Source organism: Phalacrocorax aristotelis, chromosome 6 (assembly GCF_949628215.1).
Source record: "Phalacrocorax aristotelis chromosome 6, bGulAri2.1, whole genome shotgun sequence".
Lineage (NCBI taxonomy): Eukaryota > Metazoa > Chordata > Aves > Suliformes > Phalacrocoracidae > Phalacrocorax > Phalacrocorax aristotelis.
Window position 1 is genome coordinate 18,340,305 of NC_134281.1, and position 17,393 is coordinate 18,357,697.

At 43.3% G+C, this 17,393-nt stretch overlaps 1 long non-coding RNA gene across 2 annotated transcripts in view; it reads left to right on the top strand.

The window, feature by feature from the left end:
- LOC142058695 (uncharacterized) overlaps nucleotides 1-17,393 on the top strand; it is a 264,243-nt gene that overhangs the window by 69,207 nt on the left and 177,643 nt on the right. The window lies entirely within an intron of this gene.

Consider the following 17,393-nt stretch of genomic DNA (forward strand, 5'->3'; position numbering starts at 1 on the left):
GCTCTGGTACTACTGTCTGTCCACGTGATATTCTTGCTGGAGCTTGCTCTAGTCTGTGGCATTATCACTGTGCTGTAGCAAGAACACAATTTTATTACTCTAGAACTATTGCAGTCTGTTTGTAAGGCATGATATAATTGAAGTCTGGCACATTTCCCACAGCAAACATTGTTAATCCCCACTAGCTAGGATTAGTCACCACTACTTACAAGCCTTGACACAAAGCTAGCAAGTTATTTGGTTAATCCGCACTTACAGGATAAATATTGCATCCTATGGGAAATTAGGCAGCGTCTTCTTCCTCTCCTATTGTACAGTGATGCATTGTGTCCCTTACACCTGAAGGTGGAAGGGAAAAATGCAATAACATGTGATTGATGTTAGCATACGCCTGCTATCACAATGCAGCTGGATCAGCAGGGAAATTTAGTACAAAATAGCTTGCTGAAACCAGGCAGCGAATATAAACAGCATCTTTGTGCTCTTCGTGGCACTGGAGAATTTTCTTATTACACAAGTACTCAATGCCTCACAGCTGCAAAACACTTCCAAGTATCTTCTCTTCCTTTTTACTGTGGGTTTTTTTTCCTCATGGCTTCTCAAGCTATATCTACAAATACTGTCATTGGAGTTGGTTGGAATATTTCCCATGAAACTGAGGTTGCTGAGATGAAGACGTTTCAGGCTCTGAAGTTTTGCAGTCTGAAGTGCAGCTCTAAGTTTCCTCATGGACAATCTCCAAAACAGCAAGATCTTACTGAGCAGGTGGCCTGAGATCCCATTTTCTGGGCAAAATAGCCGAGTGGATCTGGAAACACCAGGTTTCCAGCTGTTGGACAGTTTTTCTGGGGAAGCTGGCTTGAAGCAGAGCACCAAGGAAGCTCAGAGACTTCAGTTCAGCAACCCTGCCAGAGGATTTCTTCCAAGCCTGTACATTGCAAGTGTCCAGTGAAATCAGGAGCACCAGTGGGTACAAGCAGGGAAAGAAGGGGCTTTCTGGCTGGGAAGCTCTTGACTTGTGCAGGGTTTTGAAAATTTCTGATTTCAGAGTGGTTTGATCCAAAACCTTTTTAAAAAAGGTATAACTTAAACAAGTATTCCCTTAAATGCTTAACTCTTCTTATGGTTTTGACGAATTTATATTATATTTTATCTTAGGTCATGGCATAAATAATTACATAAACTAAATGGATTTTTCTTTGCCCGATTGATTTATCATCTCATTGGACTGAATCATGTTTTCAGAGATTTTAAGCTTAAATTTTACTCCCAGACAGTGAAATGGAGTTGTAAGTCTTAAGCAAAGTGCTTTCAAAAAGAGAGGACTCATGCTAAGAACTTTTTCTGTTTTGACAATCCATCTAGTCACTTATCCATATTATTGCGTGACTAAGTTTCCTTAAATCTGGTAGTGAATTATATCTCCCTTCCTGCCCCATCCCAAAAAATTCTTCTAGTGACCATGTGTGTGACCAGCCCTGACTCCCTAGCATCTTGTCTGAGTGGACGCTGGCTGCCAAGCGAAGTCTGATACGGTTATCATAGCAAGTTAAGATTTTCACATTGGGTAATGTTTGTGTCTTATCCTTGTCCTTTGATTTGCAGTGTTGGTTGTCTGTCTAGGAGAAGTTAGGATTCATTTCCATCCCATCGTTAGCCAGCTAAAATCGTTCTACACATGATAGTTGAGTTACAACAGGTTGAGTAGTAAAACTGTGTTAATACCGTAAGTCCAGCAGAAAAGCAGTGTTTTAATCTCTTATTTGTTTCTACTGATCTGGGATGTGTCGAGGAAGGTTTTCACACTCCGTATCTGCTTAGAAACTCTCCCACCCGTAGTTTGGATTTTTAAATACTACGTTATTATGTTTCCATCGTATTTCTTCAAGACAGGTCAGTAACTGCAGGAAGAAAGCGCTCAGCTCACCCTGTCTTTGCTGACACTGGGACCAGCTTGTCCCTGCAGTCCCTTCCTGAGCAGCCTCTTGGCCTGTGTTCAGGGAGGTAGAGCAGAAAGGCATTCATTCCTGCTGGCACCTCATCGGTCAGGTCCAAAAGCTGTATTGTTTCTTTGCTTTCTCCAGAGTGCATCTTTTGTGTCCAATAAACCGCATTGGTAGGGCTCTTGGAGAAAATACAGTGTTCAGGTTGCCTTTGTAAACAGAAACTACCCTACAGCTCCTGGAGGCAAGAGCTGGTGTTTCTTTGGTGCCTGGAGATGACTGGGGCAGGGACGTTACAGGCCAGCTGAGATAAATCACTGAGTCAGTTGAAAATTGCCATCACTATTTTTGTCCCCTTCTGTCTCCATCTAGAATTTACACGAGAAGGTCAAGTTACTGTTGTTTTCTCTTCTACATTCCCTGTCAGACAAGGTCATTTTCAAAGCCAATGACCAGTTAAGCTTTAATTCTGCAACCATGGAAAATTATTATCAAATGGGACAAGCTTTGAAGTAGATGATTAACTGGCACATCCGATCACTGGACACATTTTAACAGACTCCTTTGCACAACTGTCTTTAGTTGTAGCAAATTCAAACCCATATGAAAATGAGTTTCCCATGAGATGTAATGGGGTGGCTGTCTCTCACCATGTGGCTAAAGCATCCAGTCCTGGCTGAATAAATAGATGGTAAGAGAAAGGACCCAATTGCCTCATAACAAACTCTTAGGAGCTTTCCCTGGAAGCCCAGATGTTCTCCCTTCTCCCAGTCCCTTACTTACTGCTTGTAGAATTTGCTTTATTTTCTGTTGCCAGGATTATAAGAAGTAGAGTCTAAGTTGCCCTGAGACAGGTACAACTCTCATAGTCCTTAACTGGTGAAAGTATCAAGGTGGATTAAAGCCAGCCCCACTCCTGTGTTGGCTCAGGTTTTAGAGTAGCTAAGAGCCAGGCCAGGTTTCTGTGAGATGTAATTCATCAAGGAGGGAGACGCAGAGAAGTATGATGGTGCTGGGTTACAGCAGCACGGCCTAAATTGATCCTTTACTACCGCATTTTGGAAATGTTTTCCCAAAAGAAAGCATTGTGAGGCTGTATGGTGCTTTGGTGCAGAGCACGTATGCAATATTTATAGTCTTCTCATCTGAATTACCTGCAGGGCTTGGATATTTTATTTTTAATAAAGGAAAAAGAAGGCTGACAAACCAAAGGGGACTACAGCTATGCAATGAAACCTCATGGAGAGAAAGATGCTGTCACAAGGGGAGCATTTTTAGTAAACTCATTCATTGCTTCATATATTATGCTGCATCAGTCTTTCCCTTATGGCTTCCCTTCACTGTGGTTTGAAAGGTACATTGAGGAACCTCAAGTCATCTTGCTCCAATCTGAAATGTAGCAGATGCTGATGTGGTTAAAGCCATTTGGAGCCAAACTCTTAGCTGCCAGCCACCAGCAGAGGCACTGATATCTGGAGCTCTGTCCACCTATGTCAGCAAAGCATCTGGCACAGGAGTTTACCCCCTTGTTGAAAAACTCACCTAAGATTACTTTTTCCACACTGATCCTGTGCCACTGTGGCTAGCCTGCTTATGGGTACCTAGTCTAGCTCCTGTACCACTTGCTGGGTGTGTCTAGACTGGCTCTGGCTGTCCCTGTTTGACTGCAGTCTAGTCCAGAGTCCACCTGGTTACACAATAAATAAGCAGAATTTGTCTTGCTGGTGGTGCCAGGGGAGTGCAAGGCAGAGACAGGTATGCAACCCCATCTTTGGCCTCATTCCCCAGACTCAATTATCTTGTCTTCCTTGAATGACCCCTTCCAGCTCATGTACAGCTGAGAGCAGAAGTTGGACTTTACTTTGGTTTATTTATGACAGCTTCATTTTTGTTCCCTTTCCTCTATGAGCAATTAAGGAATGAATTCTGCTCTTGGCTTAATCAGGGTAACTGTGAGCAGACTCATGCCTGTGAACTTGGAGGCTGTTTTTAAATCCTGGCTGATATGAGTGTTACGGTGTATAGCTGATAAATCTTTAAAAAGAAGGTCACAGGGTTGCCTGCAGAGGCCTGACATTAGCTTCTACTGACAGTGATTGAAATGGGTTGTGTATGCCTCTGTGGTATCAAAGAAGGATATCTAAAATTCACCTCTGCCTAAAGGGCTAATCTCCTAAAGTCTTTCTGAATGGCTTCTGAGACAGGCTTGAGCAGGTCAGGCATTTACGTTTGTCCCACAGGCTGTGTCTGCCATCCCCTTCCCTGCTAATAGGTTTGAGTCAAAGCTTTGACAGTGTTGTATGCACAGCTCATTCAGAAAGCAGAGTAAACTGGCGTGTCTCTGCTGGACAGCTGTTAATTGAGACCTGCAGTGCTGAAAACCTTTGGCAATCAAAAATCTGGTTATAAGGGGTTTTTCCTTTTTTCTTTTGAACTACATGAATGAAAACTGGGATTCTCACTTAGTGACATGATCCCCATTCCCAAGCGTTATAATGAAATCTTGAATGTTCGGTCGCAGGACCAGAGGAGGATCCAGCATTGGCAAGTCACCTTGCTCCTGTTGGAGGTGATGTTCTTGTCCTGGTAGAGGAAGTCTCAGGTGTGGGACCTGTGTGGTTACACTCCAGCTGGAAGTTCATTGCTCTGTTCATTGCTGTGGTTCCAGTTGTGTTACTGTGAGAATTTGTCTAGGATGATAAACTGAGGTTTGTGCCTGGTAAAACTTGTCCATGAAATTGAAGAAGTTGGAAACAGTGAAACAGATGCCTGTCTCTAATAGTGCCAGCAAGACAAGGTTTCTGGGAAGAAAATCTCAGAATAAACCAGCTGCTGCTACAGCTGGGAAGAAAGCTGACAAGAAGTGGCCAAGGAGATGTTTTTCGGGTCTGAAATAGAAGCCGCTAAAATTTAGGGAGTTGTTAATTGTTTAACTATCCTTAGACCACTTTGCCTATGGCAATGCTGCTGTAACAGCAGCAGCACAGGCATTTACTAACCTTTTTCTCTGTAACTCTACTGGAATACGTTAGTTTCCTGTTCATTTCCCTGCTCTCATCAGCCTTCTGCATTTTAAAATTCAGAATGTTCATATAAAGACATTTTAAAAAAATCCAGAATTGATTTTACATAGCAGACATTACTGTCAAATTTAGGAAGATGGCCAAAGGGCTTACAGAACTGAAGAACAATGAAATACAAACATTTTTCAGTGTCAAGTGATCTACTGTGACCTGGAGTGTTATTTTCACAGCAGCCATTTCTCTACCTGAAGAAGAGAGAGGATGCAGTATGCAGGGGTATGCCAGTGGGAGCAGTGGTGGCCTCAAGCCCTGGCACTCAGGCACTAGGGTAGTTTTGAACGATGCTTTTCCACAATGATTATCTAGGTCCCTCCTTTTGTAGTTCCTGCTTGGATGAAGGACTGCACTGTAACTGCTCCCTGATGGGAACAAGGACCTATTTGCATTATTGGAAATTATTCCTTAATAGAGAACTAGTTTTGGTGTATTCATGCGATACACAATACCTTTGAGACCCCTCCATCCAGCTTAGTTAAGATATTAAACCAGCTGACAGTGCCCAGGACTGTACAGAAGGCTGGCAACCAGCAGTCCCAACTGGGAAGATGTTTCCCACAGAATTGGGCAGGGCCAAAATTTGGTGACCCTCAGAGACTGGAGCATTGCTCCTCTTTTCCACAAAGCTGAGGCTGATTTGATGCACACTGAGGAGCTGGGTCAGAGCTGGCCTTTGTAAACAGGTGTGAAGCCACTGCCTGACTGGCTTTGCACCTGATTACACCAGGAGCGGCGTGGCTCACTCTCCTATTGCCTCCTAGTTCGACTGCAAAGTTAAGAGTAGTGTTTGCTTTTGTAGTACTAGCCCAATTTCTCTCCTTTATACTGCAGACTATTGGTGGGAAGTACCTAGGCAGTGGAATTTCAATGATAAATATTTCAATTAACATGTTTGCATGCTTTATTGTGTTGTTTTGTTATGCTTGTGCAGTTTGTAAAGGGCCAGGGGATCCCATAAGAAGGAACATAATGTAAATCTGTATTATTATATACCTTCTAGCATCAGTCTGAAGGAAATCCCAATTGTACTTCTGTTCTTTAAGGACAACAGCAAAGAATCAGCCCTCTAGGAAAACTCAGGAAAGTATTAAATAAGTTTGATAATGAAACTGCAAGGACATAGTTCATAAGCATGATGGACATGTCCTATAGCCTGTGCCAGCAGTCACCAGATACCAGTGATGCAGTGGGGGCCAAGCTGGTACCCGCTGGGCTTTGGGTGTTTGTGGTCTGTGTTGGAGGTCTGTCCTCTCCATGAGGAGTCAGTAGGGATGGAGAGGGCTAAGGAGGCTGGGATGCTGGAGGCTGCAAGAGGGATGACAGGGATACAAGCAAGTCAATAAAATTTGGAGGAGAAAAGGCAGTCCCAAGCAGTGAACGCAAAAGCAGCGAGTCCTACCTAAGAAGCCTCCTGGAGGTGTTTTTGGCAGTGTTTCTAGGAGGGGACTAATTCCAACTTTAACAAAGCTCTGATCACAACCTTTTTTTGAGGCTTTTACAGGACAGTGCAGCTTAGTGTTGTAACAAAATTGGGCTTTGAAATGCTCCGTGCAGCCTCTCTGTTGGCAGCCACATCATCCCAATCAATAACATCAGTCCATCAGCCTTCTAGAAGCACTTAGTAGTTTGGGGACAATCAGCCAGTTCAAATGCAGATCCAGAGTGTTGCAAGCTTAATAGCAGTTGGTCCTGTTCCCGACTGGTATGAACTGAAACTCTGCTGGTGTCAATGGGCTGTGCTGATTTAAATGAATTCAGGACCTGATAGTAAAGTTTTTCTTGAAAACCCATTGTAGGAGATGCTGCTGTTAACATGGGACTGTATTTCTGTCTTGAATATAAATGCAAAGTTGACATGTGACTAAATCCTATAGCAGTAGCAACATGCAATTATCAGCTCCTCGTGGTTACTGTGCACTTCAGACTGATGGTTCTGGGGGCTCATGGCTTAGCAGGGGCTACCGCTGGAGCAGAAGTCCACGCTTTGCAAGAAAATGTGATTTGGGAAACAGCAACCCTTTCCTCACAACCAAAATGGACCACAGCCAGGTGTTTGGTATGTGAGTTCATCTCATGCAGTATCTGCTGAAGATGTACAGCACAGCTCTGGCTCTTCAATAAGTAATGATCCTGACTGTGTTTTCTTTGTGAAGTGAGTCCTGGGTCTCAGGATCAAGCTCTAGGGTAATTACAGCATCACTGTCTCCACCACCCTCGCAGCCTGTGCTCATGCACTGTCTCAGGGCAAGGGGAAAAGCAGCATTGGAAGTCTCAGTTTTCCTTTAGGGTACCTAACCCAGCTTGGATCAGAGACCTCCATGGTGCCAGGATGTTGCTTTTGCTCCATAAGCAGATATCTCGTAGCACTGGGCTTTGTTACAATCCAGAGTTCAGTTCCTCCTCCTTGCTACTTGAACCCTGTTTAGAAAACTTGAAGTGCATCCCCACCCCTTGAGGATGCTTTATATATGAGTTGACTCACCTGCACCTAAAGGCAGTGGATTGAAATTTGAGAATTTGTCTAGAAAAACAAAACAAATGAAGCAGTTGACGGTGGTTTAAAGAGGTAATTTTGAAGGATTTTATCTTTTAAAAGGGTGTGTGGAGAGGAGGAAGCAAATGACTACGAAGGACGTTTGTAAGGAGAAGTCTGTAGTATTTGTATTTGCAGTCATTCCATTGTTTTGCTTCATTGTCTGTCTGGAAGGTGATGGAGAAATACAGAAACCAAATAGTTGTTTGCTTTTAAAGTATTTTAATGTTTAGCTCAAAGGTTTGGAGAGCCCTGTATTAGCCTTAAGCCACAAGTTTGGGTTTGTTTTCTCTTGGGGGGTGGCAGGGAAGGATAAATTTCCTTTTTTTTTCCTCCCCTCACTGAGGTGAGACTTATTGGAAAAATTCCTCCAAGATGAAACTCCCTTGGGCTTGGCATAGTTACACTGGGAATAAATGCCACTCGTGGTGTACAGGACATTGGGCAAAATGTATAGAAGGCCCTTTGCAGCTATCTCTCTGTTATATCTAGCCAACCATGCAGGGATTTCAGAGTTATTGCAGAACATAACTCAGTGTTGAAGTGATCCAACAAAATTTATTATATAAAACTTTACAAAGACAAGGGACAAAAAGGAGGGCAATTCACTTAGCAGTCTGAATGCTGGGCACGGAGAGCACACGGTTTATCTCCACCGAACAAAGTTCTGTAACAAAACCTGTATGCATCAGCACAAACGACAGCAGAGGTACAAGAGTCCTGTGTTTTGGCTGGCAATATCCATAGTTCAGACAGCATTTTCTTTGAACCTTCTCATGACAAGTGTATCCTGGCTTGCTGTTAGTGCTGTAGAAATAGCTGGTTTTAAAACTCTCATTCACTAACGAACAGTGGTGCTCTTGAGAGAGATGTGTTCTGTGCTGGATTCATTTCCGTGATGCCAGACAAACTGTTCTTATAGATCATGCCAAGCTGAAATTCACTGGGTATCAAAACTCCAGTTAATATACAGAGTACCCTTACACATTCGAATTATCAACTTACTGCCTAGTTAGAGATAAGACACAAAAGAGCAACTCTGCCAGGGGAAATGAGGTGAGATTCCCATGCCACTGAATAAAATGTTATCCTGTGTAAACCAGACAAAATGTGAGTCCTGAACTTCCATGTTCAACCAAACTACAGCTGTTTCAAAGCAGATCCAACAGCACTACAAAGTGCCTTTTCTTTTTTTCCATTTCCCCTAGACAAAGCACCTACCATGAAAGTGAGGATGGGAATGAACAGGCCACCCCATCAGTCTGCTGCTAGATCAAACCTGGTAGGAAGCCTGACTTCCAGCTGGCTTATTACAGTAGCCAAAGGAGGTGAGACCAAAGCCTATCTCCCAGATTTCAGCTGTGCAATCAGATCTAGGAAGAGGCTGGTTCAGAGCAGTTCCTACCGGGACACACTTCTCTTTTCCATCAGACAGCCATTTAATGGTTTCCAGAATGAGAGGCTATATCCAATTGACTTTTTCCTCTGTGAATTTGTCGAAGTTGGTGCAAAAGCCAGTTCTGGCCTCTACAGAAGCTGGTGGCATGTGGTTGCACAATCCCACCGTATGTGAAAACATACACTGTTAGTTAAGCTGCAGATATTGTGCCTTGTTGAGCAAAGACCCCAAGACCTTGTTTATAATGAGGTGGGAGGGATCACATTTAAAAACTGTTTCATGGCAGCTGAACTCATAATTAGCACAGCTATCGTCATATGTTGCAAGATAATTTATCTTCCAGAGGGGGTGGATGTTAAAGTATATGTAAATAATCAACTATAATGAAGAGCTTGTTACTGGCTTGCTCTAGCTTCAATTTGGACAAACTTGGATAACATACATTCTCAAGCCATTGTTGCAAATTAAAATATAAAAAGACAAAGGGGTTTTGGAAAAGGTTCTGCTGCTTTCTGATTCAGACATCATCATTTTTGAAGGAAAAAAAAGAGTCAGGACTGCATGACTTGTGAGCTGGGCGTGAACTAAGCAACTAGTTCAGTGAAGGCAACTGTATAGTCCTTCTGTTCTCAAGCATGGTTGAGAGCAAAAGTGGGTGACAGCACAGCAACCTTTATGGTGTTAGCTATAATTATAGGCTGCTGTTCTTTGTCAGAACAGGAGGAAAAAATAAAAAATTCACTACTGGGGATAAATGAAGAAGCAAGAGCTTTTTCTGAGTGTGTGTGGGCAGAGGGTGGGCCAGGTCCTGCACTCTTAAACAGGCTGATATAAAAGGTGTCAGCACCTGCTTCTGCTCTTTGCACTAGATGCAAGAGACACAGCAAACATGTAGAAAGGTCCAGAGCTGACAACATGCCACGGCTGACTTTGGAGATTTTTGTATTTTTAGTGTGGCTGGTAGCAGAGATACCAACAGCAGAATGATCCCAGCTCCCTTCGAGTGAGAAATGATTCACGCTCTGTAAAAATAAAGCTTGATGTAAGCAGCCCAGTATCTTCTGAAACAAAGACTGCAGCTCTTGAACTTTTAAAAGGACCTTTTTTTCCCCAGTTCTTTAGAGTTTAGAGGAGACTGCAGGGTTTTACTGTTAGTGTGGTTCACCTGTCTCTGGACAGCTCTCCCGAACAGCATTTTCTGGGAGCGCTCTCTTTTGCTCTGGCCTGGCACTGAAGATGAACATTAGGAGTTTTTAAACTCGGATCCAATTTGTCGTCCCCAGTACTGATGTGAATTGTTCTCTTCTCCACTTCAGCCAGATGTTGGTCCCTTCAATAAAGAAGCCTGTAATACTTAATGCTTCCCTCTGCCCGTTCCTCTGATGTGTAATTAGAGAGTCAGTGTAAGCTTGTGATACCAGAGCATCTTGTCTCTGGACATCTGCTCTGGGTGCTTTTTGAGGCAGAGAGAAAATCTATTTCCGGACAAGCAGCACTTGGTTTCAGGGGGAGGATCTGGATCTTTAGCAAAACGTTTTACATAAACTTGAAATAAAAAAGGGGGAGGGAATGTGAGTGGGAAAAAAATATTTTAGTAATGCTTGTGGTTTACAAGGTCTTATAATATGTCAACAAACGGCATGCACATACCATACAAAGGCAGCTGTAGAAACAACCTTCAGAGACTTGAAACCTTTTTCAATGAATTAATTACTTGGGCTGTATAAAAGGACATTCACAGATGCGCCAGGAGCACATGATTTTAACACAAAATACTGGTACTGAGTCTCCACACCTTTGAAAGTCGTTAGTCCTATCCAAGCCCTCTTCCTTGTAGCAACATGACTATGCAAGGTCACTCTTCCAAGGCTACTCTTCCAAGGCTCCATCTGTGCAGTGGGACTGAGGTGAAGGCCCTGGGATCTGCTGGGGTGAGCTGCTGGGGTTCTCTCACTCAGGGTTGTGCACCCTTGCACAAACACCTTGAAATGAGTGGAGCAGCTCATTGCATTTTTACATGCAGGGAAATTCATGCTACTGTAAAATCAAGGTTGCTTGCTTGTTCTGTGCCTGCCCCGTATTGCAAAGCTGCTTTGCGCATGCTCCTGTGCAAATAGATGAAATGACTCAGCTCCAGGAGCTGAAACAGTGATTCAGCTAAAAGTTTAAACAAAAGTTGCAGGATGGCAAAAAACCCTTGTGTGGACTTTCCACTGTTCCAACAACTACTTATGACCTTTCATACAGTCAGATAAGTGGCTTTATCAGACAGAAAACTGAAGCAGGAACCCAGCTTGTTAACAGAATCGCTTGGGTTGCAAGTGACATTTCTTTCCTTCCCTTTACAAGCTTGATTGCCACATTTTAAATGGCAACATATATTCTGAGAAGAGTTGACTTAGACTTTAGCCACATCATTGATTTATGCACCAGATACGGTCAAATTGTATTTGCGTTAAGGAATGAGCCATAAGCAGGGAACTGGAAACTGTGGTTTAAAAGGTAGAATATCCGCTGGATATCTATGTTCAGATATTAGGTGACAGCTTAAAAGAAATATTAACAACTCCTAGAGTCTACAGGGGTGTGTATTTCTTTTTTTTTATTTTATTTTTTTTTATTTTTAATTCGGTCGAGTAAACCAACGCATGGTTGGCACTGTTAAAAACAGGACAGAGGCTAGCTAATCAGTCAGGTCAAACTTGAGGTGCATCTGCAGAGCAGCGTACAAGAAGCATATAAGAAGTTCAGTTTATCACTTGGTTTATTAGATTTATTTGTTCATCTGGGACTTTCAGCAACCTGATCTAGTGAAAGATATCCCTGCCCATGGCAGGAGGGTTGGACTAGATGACCTTTAAAGGTCCCTTCCAACCCAAACTGTTCTGTGATTCCTCTCCATTACAGGTACAGCTCCATAAGAAGGAGAACGATGCCAACGCATGGAGCATTTTTAGGTTCTTCAGAACTGATTCAGTCCTTTCCAAAAACCCCAGCCTTTGTCACCTGGCCATTGGAACAGATTATATTTCCTCTCATCTGTCTCATTTACAGAAGGGAAAACTTAAAATATGCAGCAAGAGGAATAAGGAAAGCAGGGAAAATGGCAACCTATTACAGCTGTGTGCCTCAGGCAAACCTCACAGTGCTCCCAAAACACAAATCTTATTCTAAATCATATGGACGTGTTTCTCAGTGAAATGGTTGTCTAGTTAGGGTGGCATGGGAGAGGGGATTATGCTATTATCTTAGATATAATCTCAGAAATAGCTTAAAAATCCAGGTTGAGGTAGTAGCCTGTTTTGGAAAATTGCAACACAGGGAGCTAAAACCTAGACAAGTTGTGTGCAATAGAGAACAGCTGGATGCTGAAAGGTCCTGCGCAGGCTGTACCAGGAGTACCGTAACATAGTCTGTAACATTGTAAACATAATATTTACTGTAGTGTGAAGTATAGCTGGGAGTGTGTGGTAGGTAGGGAGAGAACATTTAGCAGCTTCTGGTGTGTTTACTCTGGAGAAATTGTAAATGGATGGTAGAGAACTTACTTCATGACTGCCATTTAGATTAGGAAGCCAGGCAGATAAATATTGCAGTAGAAAATGCTGAAATGCCAAGACCCTCAGACATTTAGGCAGTGTTCTTCTGGGAACCGACAGGGCAAAGAAAACTAAGCAGATACCTAGACGCCTTCTTTACCTAAGAATATAACTCATCAGAGTCCTAGGAAAATCAAGGCAAGCTTAACATGTTAACTGACTGTTTCAGCTCAACAAAATTTCCTTTAAAATGCAGTTGCTTGGTAAAATAATTTCTTTAGTATTTTCAGCATGAACAGAAATCCATGGCCTTTCTTATTCCCCAAATCACTTCTGAGCTACTTATTTTTTCAAAAGCAGGTATATTAGCACCATTTTGATTTCTTCTGTCTTTTCTGCCTGTAGACTTGGTAATGCTCTGAGCATGTTAATTGAGGGGTACATCTGCAAGGAATTTCAGGACTATGACCCTCTAAACAAGGCTCTCCTGGGGCATCTACGTGGAAAGGAAAGCTGGGAGTGGGAAAGGAGAGCTGGGTGGGTAGTGAGGTAATAAAGTTTTGCAGGACTACTTGGAACAGGAGCCAGAAAAAGCAATCGTCGCCTGGCTCAAGTCGGTCCTATCTGCTAAAAAATGGTAGTTAGGATTGGTGTTACTATAAGGAGAGTGAAATTTATTGCCTTTTTTTTCACTGTACTGCCCAGTGAAAGCTACTGCGTGAAGCTGGGAAAGCTTGCATGTCAATCATGGTATTAAAGCATGATTATTGCTTTGGGTAGAGCCCTGTAATCAGCCTGGAGGAAAGAATTAATAAAACATCTTAAATATGTTCTAAGAGTAATGTAGTCCTTAAACCTCCCCATAAATGTGCAAACCACTGAAGGGGGGGGTCTCTTCTTAAGAAGCCCTATATTCAAATATTGCGAGCAATCATTTTATGAATTGCAGAGTAGACACCAGACAAAGTACTGATGTATCTTAGCAGTGTCTTAGTTCCAATCCAGCCCTAGAAATGTCTGTCTTCCCCTTCTATTGTCTAGAAGCAGTTTGCATGCTGGGGAAGATGGTCCACGCCCCGTGGCATCCTCCTGAGTGATCAGCTGATGTTCTTGGAGTCTCAATATCACAATATTTGGAATAAAATCTGGTATGTGAAGTTAGAACTCATTGCACGTTTGGTACCAAAGCCACTACCCAGCTCAGGCAGCCTGCTGGGTGGGTCCTTCCTGTCCCCAGCTGGGCAGAGCAGTGGTTGCATCCAGTGCTTTTTGCAGGATGCTGGTAAGGGCATGACTCAGTGCTCTGGGGTTGCACAGAGGGTAATCTAGATGCAGAAGGTTGAAATTGAAGAACCATCCAGGCTGGAACACTGCTTCTTCCCTGATGTAGATTAGATGGCTAGCATGAAAGGTAGTTATCTGACATGATGGCAGTTAAAGTCATATATATGGTGCTCACATAACTGGCCAAAATAATTAGTGCAGTGATTTCATGGAGAGTAACTATATAAGCTGCTTTTGACAGTGCACTGATGTTGTGATGACACAAATTGGCAATGTGTTTTGTGGGAAGTCTCAGGCTGGCTGCTGCTCAGCTTGGGCTCTTCTTTGTGATCACCCTTATTGGGCTTGAGCTCTTGTTTTTCATGTCTTTGAGACTGTGTTACTGCTATTGAGGAGACACTGATATTTCAGATCCTTTCTTCATTTGGACCTCTTCCTTTTGCTTTTCATTGTCTATGGAAACTGGTCCAACACTGTCCTGGCTAGATCTCATTTTGAGCTGATGTTCAAACACACTCTACTGCCATATGAGGCCAGCTAGTGAGTATTTGCCAAACAGAAGCTGGGCAAGCCACAATGGGCTGGATTTGAATGACTGAAGTAAAAATGGAAATTACAGGAATGTAATTTTGAATGTCTCAGTGAGTCACAATCCATTTGTTAGCAACAGAACAACTTTTGGAGATTGTCTGAAAACGTGGGAAAAAGAGAATGGAACATACCAGGTCACCTTTGCTCACACTGAATAGGCTGTTGTCCTCCTGTGAGACTCCAAAAGACACGTCACCCAACAAGAGTTTTGCTGGCAGAGTTGACTTCAGAAGCAGGGAAGGAATTAAGTACATAGCCCGGGCCTTGAAACAGGAAAATCAGAATACAGTTATGCCCCATTCTGTTTTCTAGATAGATCTCTGATATTTAAAGATAGAGAAGGATAGAGAAGCTCTCTGATCTGGAAAAAGTTGTACTTCAATATTAATCTGAAAGTAGATGGGAAGAAAAGCCCTGTCCAAATGAAGGTAGCTTTGTAGTTTGTCCTTTACTAATCATCTTATCTTAACAGGAGGGCATAGGATCTGTGTGATGATTAATCTCTAACACAATTTGGTTACTGAATGTTATTAATTTAAAAAAAAAGGCTTAACGTAGACGTGTTGTATTGCCTTAGACAGATTCTGTTTGGGAGCTGTTTCATTTGAATTCCTGATTTCCCTGGCACTTTTCAGTGATGACTCTATGGGAAATACCATTTTTAAAGTATTATTTGGCAGATGTGATTTATCTCTGCCTCCATGTCGGCCTTCTGTGCAGTTGCTTTGAGAAAACGCAAACAGAGGAGAGCCTGTCCCTTTGCCAATCATTGCCATGTTTGCTCTGAACATGGTCTCCAGAGGAAATTCTACATAGCCACCAAGGACCATGATTTTTTAGCATGTGCATGGTGCTCCCACCCATCCAAAGCATTTGCTTGGAGCAATTTTGTAAATAGTGAGACTTCTGGGAACGCAGACAGTTTTCAATGACCTAATGAGGAAGGAAGACACTAACGCCCTAGGTTTGATCCTGTCATTTTTGGTCATGCTCAAAGAGTTCTGTTGACTTAGAGAAATGAGGAGTGCAGGCATGACCGGGCCATGCTTCTAATGATACCCCTCTTGGATGTCACATTCTTTTTTGCAATGCAAGACCGAGACTTTTAGTGAATTCTTTACAAGCTGGTTCATAGTCTCAGTTAAGCAACACATCCATTATTCATTGAGTTTATTATGACAGTTCCCAGGGACCAAATAAGAGTAGGGCTTAATTACAGTTGGCATCAGAGCCCCTGCCCCCTGATCAGGTTGTATAGAAGAGGAGGGCAGGCAAGATGGGGGAAGGGCTGGCTGCAAGCCACTTGGTTACAGACTTAGCCCTGTTCTCATTCAGCAATGCATGTGCTCGACTGCTATGCGAAACGGCAGCCTGATTTCTGTTCTCTGTCTGTGTTGATGTGGGGCTGCAGAGAGAAACACTATGAAGTGTGTGAGAACATGACATGAATGGAGAGCAGAAGATTGCTCTGTTCCATATTTCCCTTTCTTCTCTTTAGTTTTTTCTTTCCTTTTTTCCCCCCTCTTTTCATGCCTTTCACCTTTTTCTGATCTAGCTTCTTTTTGTGCCGTCTTTGGAAATTAGCTGGGCTACCTTGGTGAAAAAGATTACTTTCAAGGCATGATGACTTAGAAAGCAAGAACAGTCCTGGTGACCAGAGGCTAGATGTGGGTGTGAGACAGACTGGTGGCTTCTGGGCTCATAGCCTTCCTGAATGCTGGAGGAACCAGGAGGGCTGAGGCTGTCATGGGGCTGTAATGCTGTTTGTAGCTGAGTTGATTTGATTTCTATAGAGTGAGCACTAAGGCATACTAGCAGTGCATATGTGCCTTGTGTAGGGTAGGTGAGAGAAGCCCTGGTTTTGGGAAAGCCAACCTGCTGGACCCGAGTGCAAATTTTTCGCAAATTTTTCACACACACATACAAATCTGTGCTTGACTCCACTCTCTAGCTGGTACAACTCTAGATAAGCGTGAAAGAGGAAGCATCCACCAGTTTTACAGGGTCTTCCTTGCTCTGCTTAGTCCTGTTCAAATGGGGCTTGGTGGTGCACACCACATTGTCATGCTGGGACATGCTGCTCAGAGAGCCGTATTGCTCAGCATTGCACAAGCACGTGCGGGGTTGTAACAGTCTCCGGGGAGGTCATGTTCCCTTCATGGGACACAGCAATTAGCATGACTTGGGACCTCATGCATTGAGCACTTTGGAGATTCTTTTGGTACTTCAAGGTGATCCTAACAAGAGGTACAGGGTCACTGCAAAAGGCCCGTTTTGTAAAGTGCTGCCTGCTGCTTGTCTAGCTGTCCCCTGCCCAGGGGTTAGGCTGTCAATGTGGTATCCACCCAGCCAAGCCGCCTTCTTCCTTCTACTTCAGAGGTACCTGAGTTCAGCTCCCTGGGGCAGAGCCCATGGACTCAGAGGTGCAAAGGTTCAACTGCTGTGAACTGTGTCCTGATTTTGGCACTCCTTCTTAACTGTATAAGGGCTTTTGATGTATAAGCTAGGTATGCGCTAGATAGTGTTACTTGTAGCCAGATCTGCACTTCATGGCTCTTCCATGGGATCTATCCTTCACCTTTGTATTTTACCAAGCCCTCCAGGCTTTACACCTTTCTCACCCTGCTAGCTGTGATTTACTGTTTCTGCCTTAAAACAGCCTTCTACACCATGGATGCACTGTGTGCTATAGCACATGCCTCTGGAGGTGCAGCAGGGGTAAGGGAAGGGCAGTGTTATTGTCTGTTTCCCTGCTATTCCTGCTGCAGAAGCACAAAAATGACCTCCCTAGGGTGCTCTGACCACTGAGGAACAAGCTCAGCTGCTGGGACATGGCTGTTGGGATCCCTCTGGCAGCACAGGTTGTGTCAAAGTTGTATAGAGCACCCAGCACTCTTGTGCAGATGTTGGAGTCAATATTTGGGCGGGGACATCTTAACTACAGATTTGCCATCCTATGAACCCTGCTGGAGTTTGGGAAGTTTGGGATATGAGTATCCAGAAGGGGCTCAGCCCTTTTTTTTT